Source organism: Otolemur garnettii, unplaced genomic scaffold (genome assembly GCF_000181295.1).
Source record: "Otolemur garnettii isolate 467f Iridium unplaced genomic scaffold, OtoGar3 scaffold00041, whole genome shotgun sequence".
Taxonomy (NCBI): domain Eukaryota; kingdom Metazoa; phylum Chordata; class Mammalia; order Primates; family Galagidae; genus Otolemur; species Otolemur garnettii.
In genome coordinates, this window is record NW_003852436.1 from 13,506,953 (window position 1) to 13,512,784 (window position 5,832).

General features: G+C 40.4%; 1 protein-coding gene across 1 annotated transcript in view; it reads left to right on the forward strand.

Annotated features, from left to right (window-relative positions):
• The window catches only part of TLR2 (toll like receptor 2), an 11,490-nt gene that overhangs the window by 542 nt on the left and 5,116 nt on the right, over positions 1–5,832 (forward strand). The window lies entirely within an intron of this gene.

Below are 5,832 nucleotides of genomic sequence, written 5' to 3' on the forward strand. Positions count from 1 at the left end.
TAAAAAAAAAAAAAAAAAAAGAAAGAAATTGAATCCAAATTGGTCCAATAAGGAGCCTTCTATACAGTTACTAGAAGACAAAGAGTTGTGGGTTCATAGGAGGCCTTCTGTAAGGTTACTAGAAGACAAAGAGTTGTGGGTTCATAGGAGGCCTTCTGTAAGGTTACTAGAAGTCAGGGCTACTACTTCTCCATCTGGAACTCTTACCAATTTTATGTATAAGAACTATGGATGGAGAACCTGTGCTTTTCTAGAAAAATAAGCAAATTTTGCCAAAGATAACTTAGAATTATAGTGGTCACAAAAGAAAAACTCCTTAACTTCAGACAAAAAGGCACATGTCTTTACAGCTATAATAGCTATAGGAACCAAGAAGACCTCCTCTTTACAAACAACAATTTAATTTTCAGGCCTCGTCAAGAACTGCAAGTGGATAGAGATTAAAATTTTGCTTCTCCTATAGTCCCCTATTACAGAAAGATTAAGATAGTTGGATCTGCTAGTAAACATGTTTTGTGTCACATTGAAGAACTATACTACGAGACAGCACACACTTCTAGAAATTATGAATCATAGATTTGTCAGTCTGCGTGATGCCAGCACAACAGTTCATGGTTGCTTACTTTCTAGCTTTCACTGAAAGTTAAAGTTACTAAGAATTAGGAATTCCAATTCGTATGTGTGGTTAAAATTACCAGAAAGAATAAAGAAAACAACTCTATATGCAAGTATGCAAAGAAGTAAGTTGTGGTTTTGGTAAGAAAACATATGAGGTACGAGGGTGTGTTTTATTATGTTAAGGGAAAAAGTAATAGCTGCTTCAAAGTGAAAGGACTGGTTCTTTTATAAAAAGAAAGAGGAAGAGTATAGGACAGAATCCGAATGGATATAAAAAAGTTGTGGAATCTTGGGAAAGGAGTTTCATGTGTGATCAATCTAGCTGAGATTTGAAGGGAATTATTTATGTATTTTTTAAAATTGAGCATTAAGGCTGGGCATGGTTGCTTATGTTTGTAATTCTAGCTCTCTGGGAGGCCAAAGAAGGAGGAAGGCTTGAGGTTAGAAGTTGGACACCAGCTTGGGCAATGCCAGACCCTGTCTCTACTAAAAATATAAAAATTATCCAGTGTTGTGTAGGGTGCCTATAGTCCCAGTTAGTTGGGAGGCTGAGGAAGGAGGATAATTTGAATATAGGAATTTGATGTTGCTGCAAGCTAGGTTGATGCCACTATACCGTAGCCTGGGCAACAGAGTGAGACTCTGTCTCAAAAAGAAGAAAAAAAAGCTCTACTATACAACTCATGGAATAGTTAAAAGAAAATTATGAAAAATATTGCTGTGGTGACTATTCTAAAATTGCTAAAATTATTTATAATCAGTGTTTGGTTTGTTAAACTTGTAATTCTTATAAGACAATAAAAACTTGAGGTGACATATTTCTACTATCTGCTGGACCATTTGAACACTTATGAATGGAGTTTATTCATTTGCCACTCTCAGTGGGTTATCAAGATGTTCCTATAATAGTCTGTGTGTTCTCTGGTTGGCTATAGTTTTCTCATGGAGGGAGACTGATGCTGTAATGGTAGCTGATTGGTCATCAGAAAATGTGTTTCCTATATGGAGCATTCCTGGAGAAATCTCCAGTGATAGACGATTTCTACAACAGTTTAAAGACAAGTCATGAAACAGTTTAGAACAGTTAAATAAGGCATTACAAACACAATAGCATTACCATTGTCCCCTTCAATCTTCTGGGAAGATAGAAAGGACAAATGGTAATTAATATTTTTTTTTTGAGACAGAGTCTCACTCTGTTCCCTTGGGTACAGTGTTGTGGTGTCATAGCTCACAGCAACCTCAAATTCTTGGGTTTGAGCAATCCTCTTGCCTCAGTCTCCCAAGTAGCTGGGACTAAAGGTACCTGCCACAACACCCAGCTTGTTTTTCCATTTTCAGTAGAGATAGGGTCTTGCTCTTGCTCAGGTTGTTCTTGAACTCCTGAACTCAGGCAATCCTCTAATCCTCCTGCCTTGGCCTACCAGAGTGCTAGGATTATAAGTGTGAGCCACCACATCCAGCCAGTAATTTAAAAAGTGAAATTGGCGAAGTTAACTTCATGGCCATCTGATCCATCCTTACTAGAAACTATAAATTAAGAAAGAATCACTGGAAAACCTATGCCCCTAATAGAACCTCACGCATCTCCAGTTCTTATCAACACCAACATGACTAAATATTGTAAGGCTTTAATAATGCGTTATGCCAAACTGTATTTTCTTTCTTTTTTTTTTTTTTGGCTGGGGCTGGGTTTGAACCTGCCACCTCTGGTATATGTGGCTGGCGCCCTACTCCTTTGAGCCACAGGCAACACGCCACCAAATTGTATTTTAACCAGGTAAAAGGTAATTCACCAGCTGAGGACAACCAAACTTTTCGTTTCTAGAATCTAGAATAGGTTTTCGATCTAGAATAGGCATCCTCAAACTATGGCCTTCGGGCCACAAGCAGCCTGCCTAGGACATTTATCTGGCCCACCAGGTGTTTTTGCTGCCGCTGCCTGTCCTGCTTAGCAGCTGACTTGTCCCGGGGCCCACAGTCTGGCCCTCCAATGGTCTGAGGGACAGTGAACTGGCCCCCTGTTTAAAAAGTTTGAGGACCCCTGATCTAGAACCTAGAGATTGGGTCTTCCATAAATGACAGCAGAAAAGGACTGACCTTGAACTCTGTTAGAAAGGACCGTAACCACCCACTGTAGCAAAACTTCAGAGCTTCCAGTCTTGGGTCTACATCTCTCAATGTAGGAACACCCCTCAAGACTCTCCAGACTGGATATCTGTGGTAGACTTCAAGGTAAAACTGACCAAAAAGGTTATCACAGAAGCAGATGACATCCTCTATCAGTGGTTCTTAACATTCTTAATGCTGCAAACCTTTAATACAGTCCAAAGGGGTCGCCACCCACAGGTTGAGAACCACTGTCCTAGATGTATGGTTAGATAGCTTTTCCAAGATCACACGAATTATTTGCTAGGCTCAGGGGATCCTCCTGCCTCAGCCTCCAGAGTAGCTGTGACTACAGGCACATGACACCATGCTCGGCTAATTTTTAAATTTTTTGAAGAGACAGGATCTCACCATGTTGCCCAGGCTGCTCTCGAACTCCTGGCCTTGAGTGATTTTCCTGCTTCTGCCTCCCAACGTGCTAGGATTACAGGCATGAGCCACCACACCCAGCCAAGATTTCTCTTCCTGTCATCATGACCTTTCTTTCTTTTCCTCTTTTTTCTGTGCCATCTTTCTGTTTATGGATAGCAATCTAGCACTATGGTTAGGATTTCAAAATTGATAGCTTCTGTAGGAAACTTTAACTAAATGCTGTATATGTCATGTTAAACCTAAATCCTATATGATCTTAAAGATCTTCTAGTTCATCCTGTGACAGATTTCACTGATATTTCAAATGCAACTACTTGTTCAAATTGTACATCTGGTCCAGGCAGGGCTCACATCTATAAACCCAGCACTTTAGGAGGCATGGTCAATATATAAAATTTAATTGACTTTCTACATGTATATATATTCCACATATGAATATGTAATATTATTGTCAGTGTTTCAAAAATATCAAATACCAGAGAATAAATCTCACAAAATGTATCCAAGAACTTTATGCAAAAACCATAAAATATTGTGATAAATTAAAGAAGACTTAAATAAATGGAGAGCTACGTCATGTTTAGGGATGGGTAGTTTCAGTATTGTAGTGATGTCAGATAATTCCCAAATTGATCTACAGAGTCAATGCATTGCCAGTTAAAATCCCCATAGGGCTTGTTTTTTTGAAACTGACAAGCTGATTCTGCCATTCATGACAATATGCAGAGGGCCAAGAATAACCAAGACACAGCTGAAGAATAACAAGGAGGGCTCGGCGCCTATAGCTCAACCGGCTAAGGCGCCAGCCACGTACACCTAAGGTGGCGGGTTCGAATCCCCAGCCCGGACCCGCCAAAACAACAATGATGGCTGCAAAAAATAGCCGGGCGTTGTGGCGGGCGCCTGTAGTCCCAGCTACTTGGGAGGCAGAGGCAGGAGACTCGCTTGAGCCCAGGAGTTGGAGGTTGCTGTGAGCTGTAATGCCACGGCACTCTACCCAGGGGGACAGCTTGAGGCTCTGTCTCAAAAAAAAAAAAAAAAAAAGAATAACAAGGAGGAAACATTTGCTCATCCAGATACTGACATATGTTATATCTTTGATATAGTGTGTTACTAGTATAAGGCTAGACAAATGGAGATTGGGTCAGAATGGAGAGCACTGAAGCAAGACCCACCCCTATATGGATATGTGACTGTTGACAAAGATAATATTGTTGATTATTTCCCCATGAGGATTTTTTTTTAAATGGTGCTGGGTTAATTGAATATTCATATTGGGAAAAAAGAGTCCCTGTCTTCTACCTCAACTATTAATGCCAGGTACATTATAGATCTAAAAATTAAAAGCAACACAATAAAGAGTTTAGAAAGTAATAAGAAAACTACCTTCATCATAACATGTGGATAATTCTTAAATAGGCCACAAAAATCACAATTAAAAATACAGGAAATGGGGTGAAGCGTGGTAGCTCATGCCATTAATCCTAGCACTCTGTGAGGCTGAGGTGGGTGGATTGCTTGAGCTCAGGAGTTGGAGACCAGCTTGAGCAAGAGTAAGACTCCATCTCTACTAAAAATAGAAAAATTAGTTAGATTTTATGGGAGGCGCCTGTAGCCTCTCTCAGCTACTGAGAGAGGAGGCTGAGGCAAGAGGATCGCTTGAACCCAAGAGTTTGAGGTTGCTGTGGGCTATGATGATGTCATGGTATTCTACCAAGGTGATTGAGTGAGACTTTGTATAAAAAAAATGTTTATATATAAGACATGTGAGAACATCTGTTCCTCAGAAGTACTATAGTTTGGGGCAGCCCCTGTGGCTCAGTTGGTAGGGCGCCAGCCCCATATACCAAGGGTGATGGGTTTGAACCCAGCCCCGAATGGCAACAAAAAGTAGCTGGGTATTGTGGCGGGGGTCTGTAGTCCTAGCTACTTAGGAGGCTGCCTCAGCCCAGGCCCAGGAGTTGGAGGTTGCTGTGAGCAGTGTGATGCCACAGTACTCTACTGAGGGTGATAAAGTAAGACTCTTGTCTCTACAAAAAAAAAAAAAGTACTATAGTTTGAATGATGATATCCTCTCCGAAATTCATTTTGAAACTTAATGTCCAATGCAACAGTATTAAGAAGTACTGCCTTCGGAAATGATTCAGTCATGAGGGCCCTGCCTTCATTTATGGAATTAACACCGTATGAAAAGGTTTGAGATTGAATGTACTGCTGCTCTCTTGCCCTCCTGCCTTGTGCCGTGTAAAGACATAGCAACAAGGTACCATTGTGGAAGTATAGAGTAGCCCTTAGCAGACACCAATGCAGGCGCCTTGATCTTGGACTTCCCAGCCTCTAGAACTATAAGAAATAATTTTCTGTTCTATAAATTACCCGTTCTCCAGTATTTTGTTATGCAGCACTAATAGACTAACACAGAAAGATTCCATTAAGAAAGTAAAAGGAGACCATAGATGGCAGAAATTTTTGGAAGTAATGGATGTATTTATTTCCTGGATTGTGGTGATAATAACCGTGAATGAATACATATATTCGAACTCACCAATTTGTATACATTAATTATAGTTTTTTGTATACCAATTATACCTTAATAAATCTGGGGAAGAATGAAAATCTAGAATAGGCTTGGCGCCTATAGCTCAACCGGCTAAGGCGCCAGCCACGTACACC